This window comes from Gadus morhua, chromosome 12 (assembly GCF_902167405.1).
Source record: "Gadus morhua chromosome 12, gadMor3.0, whole genome shotgun sequence".
In the NCBI taxonomy this organism is placed as follows: domain Eukaryota; kingdom Metazoa; phylum Chordata; class Actinopteri; order Gadiformes; family Gadidae; genus Gadus; species Gadus morhua.
The window spans coordinates 16,841,205-16,863,146 of NC_044059.1; positions in this window are offsets into that span (position 1 = coordinate 16,841,205).

Consider the following 21,942-nt stretch of genomic DNA (forward strand, 5'->3'; position numbering starts at 1 on the left):
AATCCAGACATGCCGGCCACTAGGTGGCGCTATACCAAGGAGAAACACGTTTGGGGCTATAGCTCCCACACCGAACCTCCCAGAGTCCAAAAACTTGTACACACAGATGCACTGGAGTCTGTTGCATCTTTTGGCCTAGGCCACGCCCATTTGCGTCTAGGAATATTTTTCGCTAAATCGCGAAAACCGCAAAACTGTTTTTTCGCTACTCCTCCCACATTTCTTGACCAATCGACACCAAACTTTGCACACGACATCTTCAGACACACTCGCAAAGAATGCATGAAACACTTTTTTGATCCGACCTTCGACGACGAAACGGTAGCGTTTTGAATATTGGTTTATTAGCTAAATTAGACGTGGAATATCAAAAATCCAAAGAAATCCAAAATTAGACATCGGATCAAGTCCAAAATTTACACACATGTTGGTGTTAACCTTAACGTCGTTCGATAAGAAATTCGGAAAAATTCGCCATTAGGGGGCGCAATAAACGAGGAAATTGTATATCGTCTACAAAATTTCGCCGCGAAAACGCTACACTGACTTCTCGCTACTCCTACCACAGTCAAATCCTTTGTATCCACAGGTTCAGGGTAGCGTTTTGAACACATGCTTCGCGTTGTGCCGGCGAAACGCACATTTCTTGTCGCGTTGTGCCGGCGAAATGCACACTTCTTGGACCCCTGCATAACTGCTTGCAGTTCTAGTTATTATTCTTATACTTCCTACCAAGAAAGTGGTACCACAGCCCAGACCGTAAATGGTGCCGACATGCCAATTGCATGACTAGATCCAGGTCCGTGAAGACTATTCAGACGACAAAATCCAGACACGCCGGCCACTAGGTGGCGCTATACCAAGGAATACGCGTTTGGGGCTATAACTCCCACACCAAACCTCCCACAGTCAAAAACTTGTACACACATATTCACTGGAGTCTGCTGCATCTTTTGGCATAGGCCACGCCCATTTGCGTCTCGAATTTTTTTTCGCAAAATCGCGAAAACCGCAAAACTGTATTTTCGCTACTCCTCCCACATTTCTTGACCAATCGACACCAAACTTTGTACACGTCATCTTCAGACACACACGCAAAGAATGCATTAAAACACTTTTTTGATCCGACCTTCGACGACGAAACGGTAGCGTTTTGAATATTGGTTTATTAGCTAAATTAGACGTGGAATAGCAAAAATCCAAAGAAATCCAAAATGAGACATCGGATCGAGTCCAAATTTTACACACATGTTGGTGCTAACCTTAATGTCGTTCTAGAAAAAATTCGGAAAAATTCGCCATTAGGGGGCGCAATAAACGAGGAAATTGTATATCTTCTAATTGGCAGAAGGAATGTTCTTCAAACTCAAGGGAAACCATCAAGGGGCAAACCCGAGTCTATATAGAAAATATGGCCAAGAATTATTAATGTGGGCGGGAGTTATTTGGCAAAGGAAAATTGTCTTTGGAAAATTTCGCCACAGGGCGGCGCCAAAAAACCACGACATTGTCTATCTCCTATTTGGCCAATGTTCTGAAAACGCGTTTTAGGCTATAACTCCCACACCGAAGCTCCCACAGTCAAAACCTTTATATCCACATGTTGTTCACGGTAGCGTTTTGAATACTTGCTTCGCGTTGTGCCGGCGAAACGCACATTTCTTGTCGCGTTGTGCCGGCGAAATGCACACTTCTTGGACCCCTGCATAACTGCTTGCAGTTCTAGTTTCTTTTCCCTTCATTATCCGCTATGTAAATTTCATTAGGGGTCCAAGCCAACAGGTTGGATCCCTATTGTTTTTGTAAGGATTATTAGGGGTCCAAGCCAACAGGTTGGATCCCTATTGTTTTTGTAAGGATTTTTCTTATTATTATTCCTGCGCTAAATGTGGTACCACAGCCCAAACCGTAAATGGTGCTGACACGCCAATTGCATGACTTGATCCAGGTCCGGCACCGCTACTCAGATAACAAAATCCAGACACGCCGGCCACTAGGTGGCGCTATACCAAGGAAAGACGCGTTTGGGGCTATAACTCCCACACCGAACCTCCCACATTCAAAACCTTGTACACACATATTCACTGGAGTCTGCTGCATCTTTTGGCATAGGCCACGCCCATTTGCGTCTAGGAATATTTTTCGCTAAATCGCGAAAACCGCGAAACTGTATTTTCGCTACTCCTCCCACATTTCTTGACCAATCAACACCAAACTTTGCACACGAAATTTTCAGACGCACACGCAAAGAATGCATGAAACACTTTTTTGATGCGACCTTTGACGACGAAACGGTAGCGTTTTGAATATTGGTTTATAAGCTAAATTAGACGTGGAATATCAAAAATCCAAAGAAATCCAAAATTAGACATCGGATCGAGTCCAAATTTTACACACATGTTGGTGTTAACCTTAACGTCGTTCGATAAAAAAATCAGAAAAATTCGCCATTAGGGGGCGCAATAAACGAGGAAATTGTATATCGTCTACAAAATTTCGCCGCGAAAACGCTACACTGACTTCTCGCTGCTCCTACCATGGTCAAATCCTTTGTATCCACAGGTTCAGGGTAGCGTTTTCAACACATGCTTCGCGTTGTGCCGGCGAAACGCACATTTCTTGTCGCGTTGTGCCGGCGAAATGCACACTTCTTGGACCCCTGCATAACTGCTTGCAGTTCTAGTTATTCTTCCCCCCTTGAAAGTGATACTACAGCCCAAACCGTAAATGGTGCACACGCGCCAATTGCATGACTTGATCCAGAATCGGCACCGCTACTCAGATAACAAAATCCAGACACGCCGGCCCCTAGGTGGCGCTATACCAAAGAATACGCGTTTGGGGCTATAACTCCCACACCGAACCTCCCACAGTCAAAAACTTGTACCCACATATTCACTGGAGTCTGCTGCATCTTTTGGCATAGGCCACGCCCATTTGCGTCTATAATTTTTTTTCGCAAAATCGCGAAAACCGCAAAACAGTTTTTTCCCTACTCCTCCCACATTTCTTGACCAATCGACACCAAACTTTGCACACGACATCTTCAGACGCACACGCAAAGAATGCACGGAACACTTTTTTGATGCGACCTTTGACGTCGAAACGGTATCGTTTTGAATATTGGTTTATTAGCTAAATTAGACGTGGAATATCAAAAATCCAAAGAAATCCAAAATTAGACATCGGATCGAGTCCAAGTTTTACACGCATGTTGGTGTTAACCTTAATGTCGTTCGATAAAAAATTCGGAAAATTTCGACATTAGGGGGCGCAATAAACGAGGAAATTGTATATCTTCTACAAAATTTCGCCGCGAAAACGCTACACTGACTTCTCGCTACTCCTACCACAGTCAAATCCTTTGTATCCACAGGTTCAGGGTAGCGTTTTGAACACATGCTTCGCGTTGTGCCGGCGAAACGCACATTTCTTGTCGCGTTGTGCCGGCGAAATGCACACTTCTTGGACCCCTGCATAACTGCTTGCAGTTCTAGTTAGGGGTCCAAGCCAACAGGTTGGATCCCTATTGTTTTTGTAAGGATTATTATTAGGGGTCCAAGCCAACAGGTTGGATCCCTATTGTTTTTGTAAGGATTTTTATTAGGGGTCCAAGCCAACAGGTTGGATCCCTATTGTTTTTGTAAGGATTATTATTAGGGGTCCAAGCCAACAGGTTGGATCCCTATTGTTTTTGTAAGGATTTTTCTTTTTAGGGGTCCAAGCCAACAGGTTGGATCCCTATTGTTTTTGTAAGGATTATTCCTATTATTATTCTTACCTCCCTCAAAGTGTGACCACAGCCCAAACCGTAAATGGTGCCGACATGCGAATTGCATGACTAGATCCAGATCTCTTCGGACTACGCAGAGGACAAAATCCAGACACGCCGGTCACTAGGTGGCGCTATAACAAGGGAAAACGCGTTTGGGGCTATAACTCCCACACCGAACCTACCACAGTCAAAAACTTGTTCCAACATATTCACTGGAGTCTGCTGCATCTTTTGGCATAGGCCACGCCCATTTGCGCCTAGAATTTTTTTTCGCAAAATCGCGAAAACCGTAAAACTGTTTTTTCGCTACTCCTCCCACATTTCTCGCCCGATCAACACCAAACTTTGCACACAACATCGTCAGACGCACACGCAAAGAATGCATGAAACACTTTTTTGATCCGTCCTTCGACGACGAAACGGTAGCGTTTTGAATATTGGTTTATTAGCTAAATTAGACGTGGAATATCAAAAATCCAAAGAAATCCAAAATTAGACATCGGATCGAGTCCACATTTTACACACATGTTGGTGCTAACCTTAATGTCGTTCGATAGAAATTTCGGAAAATTTCGCCATTAGGGGGCGCAATAAACGAGGAAATTGTATATCTTCTAATTGGCCAAAGGAATGTTCTTCAAACTCAAGGGAAACCATCAAGGGGCAAACCCGAGTCTATATAGAAAATATGGCCAAGAATTATTAATATGGGCGGGAGTTATTTGGCAAAGGAAAATTGTCTTTGGAAAATGGCGCCACAGGGCGGCGCCAAAAAACGACGACATTGTCTATCTCCTATTTGGCCAATGTTCTGAAAACGCGTTTTAGGCTATAACTCCCACACCGAAGCTCCCACAGTCAAAACCTTTATATCCACATGTTGTTCACGGTAGCGTTTTGAATACTTGCTTCGTGTTGTGCCGGCGAAACACACATTTCTTGTCGCGTTGTGCCGGCGAAATGCACACTTCTTGGGGGTCCAAGCCAACAGGTTGGATCCCTATTGTTTTTGTAAGGATTTTTAGGGGTCCAAGCCAACAGGTTGGATCCCTATTGTTTTTGTAAGGATTTTTCCTATTATTATTATTATTATTATTATTATTCTTCCCCCCGTACTTGTGGGACTACAGCCCAAACCGTAAATGGTGCACACGCGCCAATTGCATGACTAGATCCAGGTCCGGCACCGCTACTCAGATAACCAAATCCAGACGCGCCGGCCACTAGGTGGCGCTATACCAAGGACAGACGCGTTTGGGGCAATAACTCCCACACCGAATCTCCCACATTCAAAAACTTGTACGCACAGATTCACTGGAGCCTGCTGCATCTTTTGGCATAGGCCACGCCCATTTGCGTCAATAATTTTTTTTCGCAAAATCGCGAATACCGCAAAAATGCTTTTTCCCTACTCCTCCCACATTTCTTGACCAATCAACACCAAACTTTGCACACGACATCTTCAGACGCACGCGCAAAGAATGCAGGAAACAATTTTTTGATGCGACCTTTGACAACGAAACGGTAGCGTTTTGAATATTGGTTTATTAGCTAAATTAGACGTGGAATATCAAAAATCCAAAGAAATCCAAAATTAGACATCGGATCGAGTCCAAATTTTACACACATGTTGGTGTTAATCTTAATGTCGTTCGATAAAAATTTCGGAAAAATTCGCCATTAGGGGGCGCAATAAACGAGGAAATTGTATATCTTCTACAAAATTTCGCCGCGAAAACGCTACCCTGACTTCTTGCTACTCCTACCACAGTCAAATCCTTTGTATCCACAGGTTCAGGGTAGCGTTTCGAACACATGCTTCACGTTGTGCCGGCAAAACGCACATTTCTTGTCGCGTTGTGCCGGCGAAATGCACACTTCTTGGACCCCTGCATAACTGCTTGCAGTTCTAGTTATTATACTTCCCGCGGTGAAAGTGGAACCACAGCCCAAACCGTAAATGGTGCACACGCGCCAATTGCATGACTAGATCCAGAATCGGCACCGCTACTCAGATAACAAAATCCAGACACGCCGGCCACTAGGTGGCGCTATACCAAGGAATACGCGTTTGCGGCTATAACTCCCACACCGAACCTCCCAGAGTCCAAAAACTTGTACACACAGATGCACTGGAGTCTGCTGCATCTTTTGGCCTAGGCCACGCCCATTTGCGTCTAGGAATATTTTTCGCTAAATCGCGAAAACCGCAAAGCAGTTTTTTCGTTACTCCTCCCACATTTCTTGACCAATCGACACCAAACTTTGCACACGACATCTTCAGACACACACGCAAAGAATGCATGAAACACTTTTTGGATCCGACCTTCGACGACGAAACGGTAGCGTTTTGAATATTGGTTTATTAGCTAAATTAGACGTGGAATATCAAAAATCCAAAGAAATCCAAAATTAGACATCGGATCGAGTCCAAATTTTACACACATGTTGGTGTTAACCTTAACGTCGTTCGATAAAAAATTCGGAAAAATTCGCCATTAGGGGGCGCAATAAACGAGGAAATTGTATATCGTCTGCAAAATTTCGCCGCGAAAACGCTACACTGACTTCTCGCTACTCCTACCACAGTCAAATCCTTTGTATCCACAGGTTCAGGGTAGCGTTTTGAACACATGCTTCGCGTTGTGCCGGCGAAACGCACATTTCTTGTCGCGTTGTGCCGGCGAAATGCACACTTCTTGGACCCCTGCATAACTGCTTGCAGTTCTAGTTATTCTTCCCGCCTTGAAAGTGAGTCCACAGCCCAAACCGTAAATGGTGCACACGCGCCAATTACATGACTAGATCCAAGTCCGGCACCGCTACTCAGATAACCAAATCCAGACATGCCGGTCCCTAGGTGGCGCTATACCAAGGGGAAACGCGTTTGGGGCTATAGCTCCCACACCGAACCTCCCACAGTCCAAAAACTTGTACACACAGATGCACTGGAGTCTGCTGCATCTTTTGGCATAGGCCACGCCCATTTGCGTCTGGAATTTTTTTTCGCAAAATCGCGAAAACCGCAAAAATGTTTTTTCGCTACTCCTCCCACATTTCTCGCCCGATCAACACCAAACTTTGCACACGACATCGTCAGACGCACACAAAAAATAAAACTCGAACACTTTTTTGATGCGACCTTTGACAACGAAACGGTAGCGTTTTGAATATTGGTTTATTAGCTAAATTAGACGTGGAATATCAAAAATCCAAAGAAATCCAAAATTAGACATCGGATCGAGTCCAAATTTTACACACATGTTGGTGTTAACCTTAACGTCGTTCGATAAAAATTTCGGAAAATTTCGCCATTAGGGGGCGCATTAAACGAGGAAATTGTATATCGTCTACAAAATTTCGCCGCGAAAACGCTACACTACTCCTACCACAGTCAAATCCTTTGTATCCACAGGTTCAGGGTAGCGTTTTGAACACATGCTTCGCGTTGTGCCGGCGAAACGCACATTTCTTGTCGCGTTGTGCCGGCGAAATGCACACTTCTTGGACCCCTGCATAACTGCTTGCAGTTCTAGTTAGGGGTCCAAGCCAACAGGTTGGATCCCTATTGTTTTTGTAAGGATTTTTCTTATTATTATTCTTACCTGCCTAAAAGTGTGCCCACAGCCCAAACCGTAAATGGTGACGACACGCCAATTGCATGACTAGATCCAGATCTCTTCGGACTACGCAGACGACAAAATCCAGACACGCCGGCCACTAGGTGGCGCTATACCAAGGGAAAACGCGTTTGGGGCTATAACTCCCACACCGAACCTCCCACAGTCAAAACCTTGTACACACATATTCACTGGAGTCTGCTGCATCTTTTGGCATAGGCCACGCCCATTTGCGTCTACAATTTTTTTTCGCAAAATCGCGAAAACCGCAAAACTATTTTTTCCCTACTCCTCCCACATTTCTTGACCAATCGACACCAAACTTTGCCCACGACATCTTCAGACGCACACGCAAAGAATGCATGAAAAACACTTTTTTGATCCGACCTTTGATAACGAAACGGTAGCGTTTTGAATATTGGTTTATTAGCTAAATTAGACGTGGAATATCAAAAATCCAAAGAAATCCAAAATTAGACATCGGATCGAGTCCAAATTTTACACACATGTTGGTGTTAACCTTAACGACGATCGAGAAAAAATTCGGAAAAATTCGCCATTATGGGGCGCAATGAACGAGGAAATTGTATATCGTCTACAAAATTTCGCCGCGAAAACGCTACACTGACTTCTCGCTACTCCTACCACAGTCAAATCCTTTGTATCCACAGGTTCAGGGTAGCGTTTTGAACACATGCTCCGCGTTGTGCCGGCGAAACGCACATTTCTTGTCGCGTTGTGCCGGCGAAATGCACACTTCTTGGACCCCTGCATAACTGCTTGCAGTTCTAGTTTTTATACTTACCTCCCTAAAAGTGTGCCCACAGCCCAAACCGTAAATGGTGCCGACACGCCAATTGCATGACTAGATCCAGGTCTCTTCGGACTATGCAGACGACAAAATCCAGACATGCCGGCCACTAGGTGGCGCTATACCAAGGAATACGCGTTTGGGGCTATAACTCCCACACCGAACCTTCCACAGTCAAAAACTTGTACCCACATATTCACTGGAGTCTGCTGCATCTTTTGACATAGGCCACGCCCATTTGCGTCTATAATTTTTTTTCGCAAAATCGCGAAAACCGCAAAACTGTTTTTTCCCTACTCCTCCCACATTTCTTGACCAATCGACACCAAACTTTGCACACGACATCGTCAGACGAACACGAAAAGAAAAACTCAAACACTTTTTGATCCGACCTTCGACTACGAAACTGTAGCGTTTTGAATATTTGTTTATTAGCTACGTTTTTCGTCGATACGCAAAAATTCAGAAAATACCAAAATTAGACATCGGATCAAGTCCAAATTTTAGACACATGTCGGTGCTACCCTTAATGGCGTTCAATAAAGAATTCGGAATATTTCGCCATTAGGGGGCGCAATAAACGAGGAAATTGTATATCTTCTAATTGGCCAAAGGAATGTACTTCAAACTCAAGGGAAACCATCAAGGGGCAAACCCGAATCTATATAGAAAATATGGCCAAGAATTATTAATGTGGGCGGGAGTTATTTGGCAAAGGAAAATTGTCTTTGGAAAATTAAAAATTTCGCCACAGGGCGGCGCCAAAAAACAACGACATTGTCTATCTCCTATTTGGCCAATGGAATGTTCTGAAAACGCGTTTTGGGCTATAACTCCCACACCGAAGCTCCCACAGTCAAAACCTTTGTATCCACATGTTGTTCACGGTAGCGTTTTGAATACTTGCTTCGCGTTGTGCCGGCGAAACGCACATTTCTTGTCGCGTTGTGCCGGCAAAATGCACACTTCTTGGACCCCTGCATAACTGCTTGCAGTTCTAGTTAGGGGTCCAAGCCAACAGGTTGGATCCCTATTGTTTTTGTAAGGATTTTTCCTATTATTATTATTATTATTATTATTATTCTTCCCCCCGTACTTGTGGGACTACAGCCCAAACCGTAAATGGTGCACACGCGCCAATTGCATGACTAGATCCAGGTCCGGCACCGCTACTCAGATAACCAAATCCAGACGCGCCGGCCACTAGGTGGCGCTATACCAAGGACAGACGCGTTTGGGGCAATAACTCCCACACCGAATCTCCCACATTCAAAAACTTGTACGCACAGATTCACTGGAGCCTGCTGCATCTTTTGGCATAGGCCACGCCCATTTGCGTCAATAATTTTTTTTCGCAAAATCGCGAATACCGCAAAAATGCTTTTTCCCTACTCCTCCCACATTTCTTGACCAATCAACACCAAACTTTGCACACGACATCTTCAGACGCACGCGCAAAGAATGCAGGAAACAATTTTTTGATGCGACCTTTGACAACGAAACGGTAGCGTTTTGAATATTGGTTTATTAGCTAAATTAGACGTGGAATATCAAAAATCCAAAGAAATCCAAAATTAGACATCGGATCGAGTCCAAATTTTACACACATGTTGGTGTTAATCTTAATGTCGTTCGATAAAAATTTCGGAAAAATTCGCCATTAGGGGGCGCAATAAACGAGGAAATTGTATATCTTCTACAAAATTTCGCCGCGAAAACGCTACCCTGACTTCTTGCTACTCCTACCACAGTCAAATCCTTTGTATCCACAGGTTCAGGGTAGCGTTTCGAACACATGCTTCACGTTGTGCCGGCAAAACGCACATTTCTTGTCGCGTTGTGCCGGCGAAATGCACACTTCTTGGACCCCTGCATAACTGCTTGCAGTTCTAGTTATTATTATTATTATACTTCCTACCAAGAAAGTGCTACTACAGCCCAAACCGTAAATGGTGCACACACGCCAATTACATGACTAGATCTAGGTACGTGAAGACTATGCAGACGACAAAATCCAGACACGCCGGCCACTAGGTGGCGCTATACCAAGGAAAGACGCGTTTGGGGCTATAACTCCCACACCGAACCTCCCACAGTCAAAAACTTGTAAGCACATATTCACTGGAGTCTGCTGCATCTTTTGGCATAGGCCACGCCCATTTGCGTCCATAATTTTTTTTCGCAAAATCGCGAAAACCGCAAAACTGTTTTTTCCCTACTCCTCCCACATTTCTTGACCAATCGACACCAAACTTTGCACACGACATCTTCAGACACACACGCAAAGAATGCACGAAAGACTTTTTTGATCCGACCTTCGACGACGAAACGGTAGTGTTTTGAATATTGGTTTATTAGCTAAATTAGACGTGGAATAGCAAAAATCCAAAGAAATCCAAAATGAGACATCGGATCGAGTCCAAATTTTACACACATGTTGGTGCTAACCTTAATGTCGTTCGATAAAAATCTCGGAAAATTTCGCCATTAGGGGGCGCAATAAACGAGGAAATTGTATATCTTCTAATTGGCCAAAGGAATGTTCTTCAAACTCAAGGGAAACCATCAAGGGGCAAACCCGAGTCTATATAGAAAATATGGCCAAGAATTATTAATGTGGGCGGGAGTTATTTGGAAAAGGAAAATTGTCTTCGGAAAATTTCGCCACAAGGCGGCGCCAAAAAACTACGACATTGTGTGTCCTAATTTGCCAATGGAATGTTCTGAAAACGCGTTTTGGGCTATAACTCCCACACCGAACCTCCCACAGTCAAAACCTTTATATCCAAAGATTCACTGGAGTCAGCTGCATCTTTTGGCACACGCCGTGCCCATTTCTTTTGAACACATGCTTCTCGTTGTGCCGGCGAAATGCACACTTCTTGGACCCCTGCATAACTGCTTGCAGTTCTAGTTATTATTCCTGCGCTAAATGTGGTACCACAGCCCAAACCGTAAATGGTGCCGACACGCCAATTGCATGACTTGATCCAGGTCCGGCACCGCTACTCAGATAACAAAATCCAGACACGCCGGCCACTAGGTGGCGCTATACCAAGGAAAGACGCGTTTGGGGCTATAACTCCCACACCGAACCTCCCACATTCAAAACCTTGTACACACATATTCACTGGAGTCTGCTGCATCTTTTGGCCTAGGCCACGCCCATTTGCGTCTAGGAATATTTTTCGCAAAATCGCGAAAACCGCAAAACTGTTTTTTCGCTACTCCTCCCACATTTCTTGACCAATCGACACCAAACTTTGCACACGACATCTTCAGACACACACGCAAAGAATGCATGAAAACACTTTTTGGATCCGACCTTCGACGACGAAACGGTAGCGTTTTTAATATTGGTTTATTAGCTAAATTAGACGTGGAATATCAAAAATCCAAAGAAATCCAAAATTAGACATCGGATCGAGTCCAAATTTTACACACATGTTGGTGTTAACCTTAACGTCGTTCGATAAAAAATTCGGAAAAATTTGCCATTAGGGGGCGCAATAAACGAGGAAATTGTATATCGTCTGCAAAATTTCGCCGCGAAAACGCTACACTGACTTCTCGCTACTCCTACCACAGTCAAATCCTTTGTATCCACAGGTTCAGGGTAGCGTTTTGAACACATGCTTCGCGTTGTGCCGGCGAAACGCACATTTCTTGTCGCGTTGTGCCGGCGAAATGCACACTTCTTGGACCCCTTCATAACTGCTTGCAGTTCTAGTTAGGGGTCCAAGCCAACAGGTTGGATCCCTATTGTTTTTGTAGTGTTTATTATTATTCCCCCCTAGAAGTGGGTCCACAGCCCAAACCGTAAATGGTGCCGACACGCCAATTGCATGACTAGATCCAGGTCCCTGAGTTCTAAGCAGACGACCAAATCCAGACACGCCGGCCACTAGGTGGCGCTATACCAAGGAATACGCGTTTGGGGCTTTAACTCCCACACCGAACCTCCCACAGTCAAAAACTTGTACACACAGATGCACTGGAGTCTGCTGCATCTTTTGGCCTAGGCCCCGCCCATTTGCGTCCATAATTTTTTTTAGCAAAATCGCGAAAACCGCAAAACAGTTTTTTCGCTACTCCTCCCACATTTCTTGACCAATCGACACCAAACTTTGCACACGACATCTTCAGACGCACACGCAAAGAATGCATGAAACACTTTTTTGATGCGACCTTTGACGACGAAACGGTAGCGTTTTGAATATTGGTTCATGAGCTAAATTAGACGTGGAAAATCAAAAATCCAAAGAAATCCAAAATTAGACATCGGAACGAGTCCAAATTCTACATACATGTTGGTGCTAACCTTAATGTCGTACGATAAAAAATTCGGAAAATTTTGCCATTAGGGGGCGCCATAAACGAGGAAATTGTATATCTTCTACAAAATTTAGCCGCGAAAACGCTACACTGACTTCTCGCTACTCCTACCACAGTCAAATCCTTTGTATCCACAGGTTCAGGGTAGCGTTTTGAACACATGCTTCGCGTTGTGCCGGCGAAACGCACATTTCTTGTCGCGTTGTGCCGGCGAAATGCACACTTCTTGGAACCCTGCATAACTGCTTGCAGTTCTAGTTAGGGGTCCAAGCCAACAGGTTGGATCCCTATTGTTTTTGTAAGGATTTTTATTATTTTTATTAGGGGTCCAAGCCAACAGGTTGGATCCCTATTGTTTTTGTAAGGATTTTTTATTAGGGGTCCAAGCCAACAGGTTGGATCCCTATTGTTTTTGTAAGGATTTTTTATTAGGGGTCCAAGCCAACAGGTTGGATCCCTATTGTTTTTGTAAGGATTATTAGGGGTCCAAGCCAACGGGTTGGATCCCTATTGTTTTTGTAGTGTTTGTTATTATTCCCCCGTAGAAGTGGGACCACAGCCCAAACCGTAAATGGTGCACACACGCCAATTGCATGACTAGATCCAGGTACGTGAGATGACGGCAGACGACCAAATCCAGACATGCCGGCCACTAGGTGGCGCTATACCAAGGAAAACGCGTTTGGGGCTATAACTCCCACACCGAACCTCCCACATACAAAACCTTATACACACAGATTCACTGGAGTCTGCTGCATCTTTTGGCATAGGCCACGCCCATTTGCGTCTATAATTTTTTTTCGCAAAATCGCGAAAACCGCAAAACTGTTTTTTCCCTACTCCTTCCACATTTCTTGACCAATCAACACCAAACTTTGCACACGACATCGTCAGACGCACACGCAAAGAATGCATGAGACACTTTTTTGATGCGACCTTTGACGACAAAACGGTAGCGTTTTGAATATTGGTTTATTAGCTAAATTAGACGTGGAATATCAAAAATCCAAAGAAATCCAAAATTAGACATCGGATCGAGTCCAAATTTTACACACATGTTGGTGTTAACTTTATCGTCGTTCGATAAAAAATTCGGAAAAATTCGCCATTAGGGGGCGCCATAAACGAGGAAATTGTATATCTTCTACAAAATTTTAGGCCACGCCCATTTGCGTCTATAATTTTTTTTCGCAAAATCGCGAAAACCGCAAAACTGTTTTTTCCCTACTCCTTCCACATTTCTTGACCAATCAACACCAAACTTTGCACACGACATCGTCAGACGCACACGCAAAGAATGCATGAGACACTTTTTTGATGCGACCTTTGACGACAAAACGGTAGCGTTTTGAATATTGGTTTATTAGCTAAATTAGACGTGGAATATCAAAAATACAAAGAAATCCAAAATTAGACATCGGATCGAGTCCAAATTTTACACACATGTTGGTGTTAACTTTATCGTCGTTCGATAAAAAATTCGGAAAAATTCGCCATTAGGGGGCGCCATAAACGAGGAAATTGTATATCTTCTACAAAATTTCGCCGCGAAAACACTACACTGACTTCTCGCTACTCATACCACAGTCAAATCCTTTGTATCCACAGGTTCAGGGTAGCGTTTTGAACACATGCTTCGCGTTGTGCCGGCGAAACGCACATTTCTTGTCGCGTTGTGCCGGCGAATGCACACTTCTTGGACCCCTGCATAACTGCTTGCAGTTCTAGTTGTTATACTTACCTCACTAGAAGTGGTACCACAGCCCAAACCGTAAATGGTGCCGACACGCCAATTGCATGACTAGATCCAGATCTCTTCGGACAATGCAGACGACCAAATCCAGACCCGCCGGCCCCTAGGTGGCGCTATACCAAGGAATACGCATTTGGGGCTATAACTCCCACACCGAACCTCCCACATTCAAAACCTTGTACACACAGATTCACTGGAGTCTGCTGCATCTTTTGGCATAGGCCACGCCCATTTGCGTCTAGAATTTTTTTTCGCAAAATCGCGAAAACCGCAAAACTGTTTTTTCGCTACTCCTCCCACATTTCTCGACCAATCAACACCAAACTTTGCACACGGCATCTTCAGACGCACACGCAAAGAAACCCTCAGACAGTTTTTTGATCCGACTTTCGACGACGAAACGGTAGCGTTTTGAACATTGGTTTATTAGCTACGTTTTACGTCGAAACGCAAAAATTCAAAAAATACCAAAATTAGACATCGGATCAAGCCCACATTTTAGACACATGTCGGTGTTACCCTTAATGGCGTTCAATAAAAATAACGGAATTTTTCGCAATTAGGGGGCGCTATAAACGAGGAAATTGTATATCTTCTAATTGGCCCAAGGAATGTTCTTCAGACTATAAGGGAACCATCAAGGGGCAAACCCGAGACTATATAGAAAATATGGCCAAGAATTATTAATGTGGGCGGGAGTTATTTGGCAAAGGAAAATTGTCTTTGGAAAATGTCGCCACAGGGCGGCGCCAAAAAACGACGACATTGTCTATCTCCTATTTGGCCAATGTTCTGAAAACGCGTTTTAGGCTATAACTCCCACACCGAAGCTCCCACAGTCAAAACCTTTATATCCACATGTTGTTCACGGTAGCGTTTTCAATACTTGCTTCGCGTTGTGCCGGTGAAATGCACATTTCTTGTCGCGTTGTGCCGGCGAAATGCACACTTCTTGGACCCCTGCATAACTGCTTGCAGTTCTAGTTAGGGGTCCAAGCCAACAGGTTGGATCCCTATTGTTTTTGTAAGGATTTTTATTATTATTAGGGGTCCAAGCCAACAGGTTGGATCCCTATTGTTTTTGTAAGGATTATTATTATTATACTATACGCCTTAGAAGTGGTACCACAGCCCAAACCGTAAATGGTGCCGACACGGCAATTGCATCACTAGATCCAGGTCGGGCACCGCTACTCAGATAACCAAATCCAGACACGCCGGCCACTAGGTGGCGCTATACCAAGGACAGACGCGTTTGGGGCTATAACTCCCACACCGAATCTCCCACATTCAAAAACTTGTACGCACAGATTCACTGGAGTCTGCTGCATCTTTTGGCATAGGCCACGCCCATTTGCGTCTAGGAATATTTTTCGCTAAATCGCGAAAACCGCAAAACTGTTTTTTCGCTACTCCTCCCACATTTCTCGACCAATTGACACAAAACTTTGCACACGACATCTTCAGACCTACACGAAAAGAATTCCTGCATTACTTTTTTGATCCGACCTTCGACGACGTAACGGTAGCGTTTTGAATATTGGTTTATTAGCTAAATTAGACGTGGAAAATCCAAAATCCCCAAAAATTCAAAATTACACATCGGATCGACTCCAAGTTTTACACACATGTTGGTGCTAACCTTAATGTCGTACGATAAAAAATTCGGAAAATTTCGCCATTAGGGGGCGCCATAAACAAGGAAATTGTATATCTTCTACAAAATGTACCCGCGAAAACGCTACACTGACTTCTCGCTACTCCTACCGCAGTCAAATCCTTTGTATCCACAGGTTCAGGGTAGCGTTTTGAACACATGCTTCGCGTTGTGCCGGCGAAACGCACATTTCTTGTCGCGTTGTGCCGGCGAAATGCACACTTCTTGGACCCCTGCATAACTGCTTGCAGTTCTAGTTAGGGGTCCAAGCCAACAGGTTGGATCCCTATTGTTTTTGTAAGGATTATTATTATTATACTATACGCCTTAGAAGTGGTACCACAGCCCAAACCGTAAATGGTGCCGACAAGGCAATTGCATGACTAGATCCAGGTCCGGCACCGCTACTCAGATAACCAAATCCAGACACGCCGGCCACTAGGTGGCGCTATACTAAGGACAGACGCGTTTGGGGCTATAACTCCCACACCGAATCTCCCACATTCAAAAACTTGTACGCACAGATTCACTGGAGTCTGCTGCATCTTTTGGCATAGGCCACGCCCATTTGCGTCTAGGAATATTTTTCGCTAAATCGCGAAAACCGCAAAACTGTTTTTTCGCTACTCCTCCCACATTTCTCGACCAATTGACACAAAACTTTGCAAACGACATCTTCAGACCTACACGAAAAGAATTCCTGCATTACTTTTTTGATCCGACCTTCGACGACGAAACGGTAGCGTTTTGAATATTGGTTTATTAGCTAAATTAGACGTGGAAAATCCAAAATCCCCAAAAATTCAAAATTACACATCGGATCGACTCCAAGTTTTACACACATGTTGGTGCTAACCTTAATGTCGTACGATAAAAAATTCGGAAAATTTCGCCATTAGGGGGCGCCATAAACGAGGAAATTGTATATCTTCTACAAAATTTTGCCGCGAAAACGCTACACTGACTTCTCGCTACCCCTACCACAGTCAAATCCTTTGTATCCACAGGTTCAGGGTAGCGTTTTGAACACATGCTTCGCGTTGTGCCGGCGAAACGCACATTTCTTGTCGCGTTGTGCCGGCGAAATGCACACTTCTTGGACCCCTGCATAACTGCTTGCAGTTCTAGTTATTATACTTCCCGCGCTAAAAGTGGGCCCACAGCCCAAACCGTAAATGGTGCCGACACGCCAATTGCATGACTAGATCCAGGTCCGGCACCGCTACTCAGATAACAAAATCCAGACACGCCGGCCACTAGGTGGCGCTATACCAAGGAAAGACGCGTTTGGGGCTATAACTCCCACACCGAACCTCCCACATTCAAAACCTTGTACACACATATTCACTGGAGTCTGCTGCATCTTTTGGCATAGGCCACGCCCATTTGCGTCTAAATTTTTTTTTCGCAAAATCGCGAAAACCGCAAAACTGTTTTTTCCCTACTCCTCCCACATTTCTTGACCAATCGACACCAAACTTTGCACACGACATCTTCACACGCACACGCAAAGAATGCATGAGAACACTTTTTTGATCCGTCCTTCGATAACGAAACGGTAGCGTTTTGAATATTGGTTTATTAGCTAAATTAGACGTGGAATATCAAAAATCCAAAGAAATCCAAAATTAGACATCGGATCGAGTCCACATTTTACACACATGTTGGTGCTTACCTTAATGTCGTTCGAAAAAAAATTCGGAAAATTTCGCCATTAGGGGGCGCAATAAACGAGGAAATTGTATATCTTCTACAAAATTTCGCCGCCAAAACGCTACACTGACTTCTCGCTACTCCTACCACAGTCAAATCCTTTGTATCCACAGGTTCAGGGTAGCGTTTTGAACACATGCTTCGCGTTGTGCCGGCGAAACGCACATTTCTTGTCGCGTTGTGCCGGCGAAATGCACACTTCTTGGACCCCTGCATAACTGCTTGCAGTTCTAGTTCTTATACTTCCTACCAAGAAAGTGGTACCACAGCCCAGACCGTAAATGTTGCCGACATGCCAATTGCATGACTAGATCCAGGTCCGTGAAGACTATTCAGACGACAAAATCCAGACACGCCGGCCACTAGGTGGCGCTATACCAAGGAAAGACGCGTTTGGGGCTATAACTCCCACACCGAACCTCCCACAGTCAAAAACTTGTACGCACATATTCACTGGAGTCTGCTGCATCTTTTGGCATAGGCCACGCCCATTTGCGTCTAGAATTTTTTTGCGCAAAATCGCGAAAACCGCAAAACTGTTTTTTCGCTACTCCTCCCACATTTCTTGACCAATCGACACCAAACTTTGCACACGACATCTTCAGACGCACACGCAAAGAATGCATGAAACACTTTTTTGATCCGACCTTTGACAACGAAACTGTAGCATTTGGAATATTGGTTTATGAGCTAAATTAGACGTGGAAAATCAAAAATCCAAAGAAATCCAAAATTAGACATCGGAACGAGTCCAAATTTTACACACATGTTGGTGCTAACCTTAATGTCGTTCGATAAAAATTTCGGAAAATTTCGCCATTAGGGGGCGCAATAAACGAGGAAATTGTATATCTTCTAATTGGCCAAAGGAATGTACTTCAAACTCAAGGGAAACCATCAAGGGGCAAACCCGAGTCTATATAGAAAATATGGCCAAGAATTATTAATGTGGGCGGGAGTTATTTGGCAAAGGAAACGGTTTGGTTTCTTAGTTCTGCCTCGTTGTAGTTGTTTTGGGAGCGGCTAGATTAGCATGTCGCGATACTACAGGGGATCACGTCTGCGCCGAGTAGATGCGCAGAGGGTTGAAACAGCGCTTGTCCGGTCTGCTCACAAGAAGGTTTCTTTGGCCAGTTACTGTGATTAAACACGAGTTGTTTAATGTTCACAATGTATCGTTTTTCATGGGGAAAATGAGATGCGTCCCCGGGACTGGGACAAAATATTAAACCCGTGTTGATAAAACGCCATTTTGTTCAGGTGTGGGCGTGGTGTACTCCCATGGTGCTTCGCGAGTTACACTCATGGAATGACTAGCGCGTCAGCAACGGCGCACGGCTCACTCTGACCGGATTTTCTCTTCTTGAGACATCTTTGTTCAGATAGACCCTTTTCCTCTCCCTTCCACGGATTAATATTGTGAGCGGATTCATTTGAGTACGTTCTGTCTTTCAACTTTGCGGTTCAACCAAAGAAGTTCGTTGTCAAGGTAAGTCCTGATGAAATGGATAATTATGCTTGTCCGCCATTTTGTATGCATCTTGTACGTCGCGCATGGGACCCACGACCATAGATATATCCTTATGAAATGGATAATTATGTTTAAAGTATTAGGTTTGCTTTTGATGAAGTATTAGGTTTGCTTTTGATGCAGTAATTGCAAGCAAAGGATTTACGAGAAAATATTAAAGCCCCCTGTAATAGTTGGTGTGGGGCGCTTTGTGGACTACGGCGGCCTAGGCCGCCAGCCATCTTACCACAGAAAAGCTTTCTGGAACGCTAATACTCTTATCTCGCTGAAATCTTGACGGATTTACAAACGGTTTGGTTTCTTAGTTCTGCCTCGTTGTAGTTGTTTTGGTAGCTTTCTGGAACGCTAATACTCTTATCTCGCTGAAATCTTGACGGATTTACAAACGGTTTGGTTTCTTAGTTCTGCCTCGTTGTAGTTTTTCTGGTAGCTTTCTGGAACGCTAATACTCTTATCTCGCTGAAATCTTGACAGATTTACAAACGGTTTGGTTTCTTAGTTCTGCCTCGTTGTAGGAACGCTAATACTCTTATCTCGCTGAAATCTTGACGGATTTACAAACGGTTTGGTTTCTTAGTTCTGCCTCGTTGTAGTTGTTTTGGTAGCGGCTAAATTAGCATGTCGCGATACTACAGGGGATCACGTCTATGCAAATATTTGGCTTTAAATTTGTTTTGGATTGTATCTGTGCAATGTGTTTTTAAATGCTGAAATGTCGTGTTACATTCACTTTTTACACGCACACATCCGCCCAACAGTCTAAACTCCACCATATGCAATGTGTTTTAAATGCTGTGCTGTTGGTCATGTGTTGAAAGATCGTCCGCCGTTCAACTCAAGGTGAGGTGCTGGTTATATTGCTAATGCTGGGTTTTGACTGTATTTGCATTTTAGTTGTCCATCAATAGATTTTTTGGAAAAATGGTTAGGGTGTGTGTGTGTGTCTGTCTAGGTGTGTGTGTGTGGCTGTGTGTGTGTGTCTGTCTAGGTGTGTGTGTGTGTCTGTCTAGGTGTGTGTCTGTCTGTCTGTCTAGGTGTGTGTGTCTGTCTGTCTGTCTAGGTGTGTGTGTCTGTCTGTCTGTCTAGGTGTGTGTGTGTCTGTCTGTCTGTCTGTCTGTCTAGGTGTGTGTGTCTGTCTGTCTGTCTAGGTGTGTGTGTCTGTCTAGGTGTGTGTGTGTGTGTGTCTGTCTGTCTGTGTCTGTCTAGGTGTCTGTGTCTGTCTGTCTAGGTGTGTGTGTCTAGGTGTGTGTCTGAGTCTGTCTGTCTGTGTCTGTGTGTCTAGGTGTGTGTGTGTGTCTAGGTATGTGTGGGGGGCTGTGTCGCGTGTGTCTGTCTGGGGCTGTGTGTGTGTGTGTGTGGGGCTGTGTCGTGTGTGTGTGTGTATGTGTGTGTGTGTGTGTGTGTCTGGGGCTGTGTCGTGTGTGTGTCTGTATACTTATTTTCAGATTGTCTAAGCAATACTTACTGGTTGGGTTTTGACTGAATTAGCATTTTAGTTGTCAATTAATAGATTTTTTTGGGAAAATGGTTTCTGTACTGCCTATGTCATTCTATGCAAATATTTGGCTTTAAATTTGTCCTTGGATGAAAGCTTTATAAGTTGGCTGTGATTAGGAAAATTTGGATTGTATCTGCCACACTGCAAATGCAATGTGTTTTTAAATGCTGAAATGTCGTGTCACATTTCCTTTTTACACGCACACATCCGCCCAACAGTCTAAACTCTAACTCTGTCCATCATATGCAATGTGTTTTAAATGCTGTGCTTGAGCCCATATATTGATTTCACATGAACACCTTGTGCATGTGTGTATTTATTGCACCTATCTGTTCTGTTTAATGTTCATTTCGTATGAAGACACATGGTTATAATTACATAAATACATCTCTGTACAGGGTGGGGTTTTCAACATGCAGCCTTTCTTGATGTGAATCTTGTACCTATTTTGAAACATTCTATTTTTCTTATTGTGAAATCATTAGATGCCTCGTGCCTCGCGCGCTTCGTCTCTAGCCAAGATGAAGTGGAAGAGGATTCTTCCCATGGCGACGACTCCGGCCAGAGGCTTCGTGCCTGGTATGTAGTCGTAAAGATACAATGATGCATGTTTTCAACTCATTTATATTCCTCAGAATTCTATTGGATGAATTTGTGATGTTTGACTTTTAGATCAACAGCTCGAGATAAGTTTTTAATTTTAGTTTTGCGTTGAATTTGTCTCTTTATTAGTGCTTGGCACTGGAGCACGTCACCGTGTCAAGCCTTGGCCTGTCTCTGCCCTCACTGGGAAGTTCCATCGATTGGATCTCCCTCCTGAGTCTCCAGTTAAGCAGGTAAACTTGTCAAAGACCTTTCAGAAAATAATATATAATTTAGGTGTGGAATATGTTTGGAGTGGAATGACAACTTTTTATTTGTCCTTATTTATAGTTTGTGCTGTTTGTGGGCGACTCGCATCTGCGTGCGTTGGTTGACCGTTACGTGAGGATGCCAGACGGTTGCCTTTCGTTTGGGTTCCTGTCTACGCCTGGGGCGTCTGCCGCTGAGCTCCGCACTGAGTTGCTGAACGCAGACATCCCCAGAACCCCCGACATCGTTTGCTTGCTGGCTCCAAGCAACAACCTCACGGCGACGCCCGGCATCGAAGCGGCTGGAGTTGCCTTCGATGGACTTCTGAGAGCTGCCCGCAGTCGATGGCCTGAGGTAGTTTTTGTGTTACAAAATAAAGTGTATTTTCAAGGCAGAC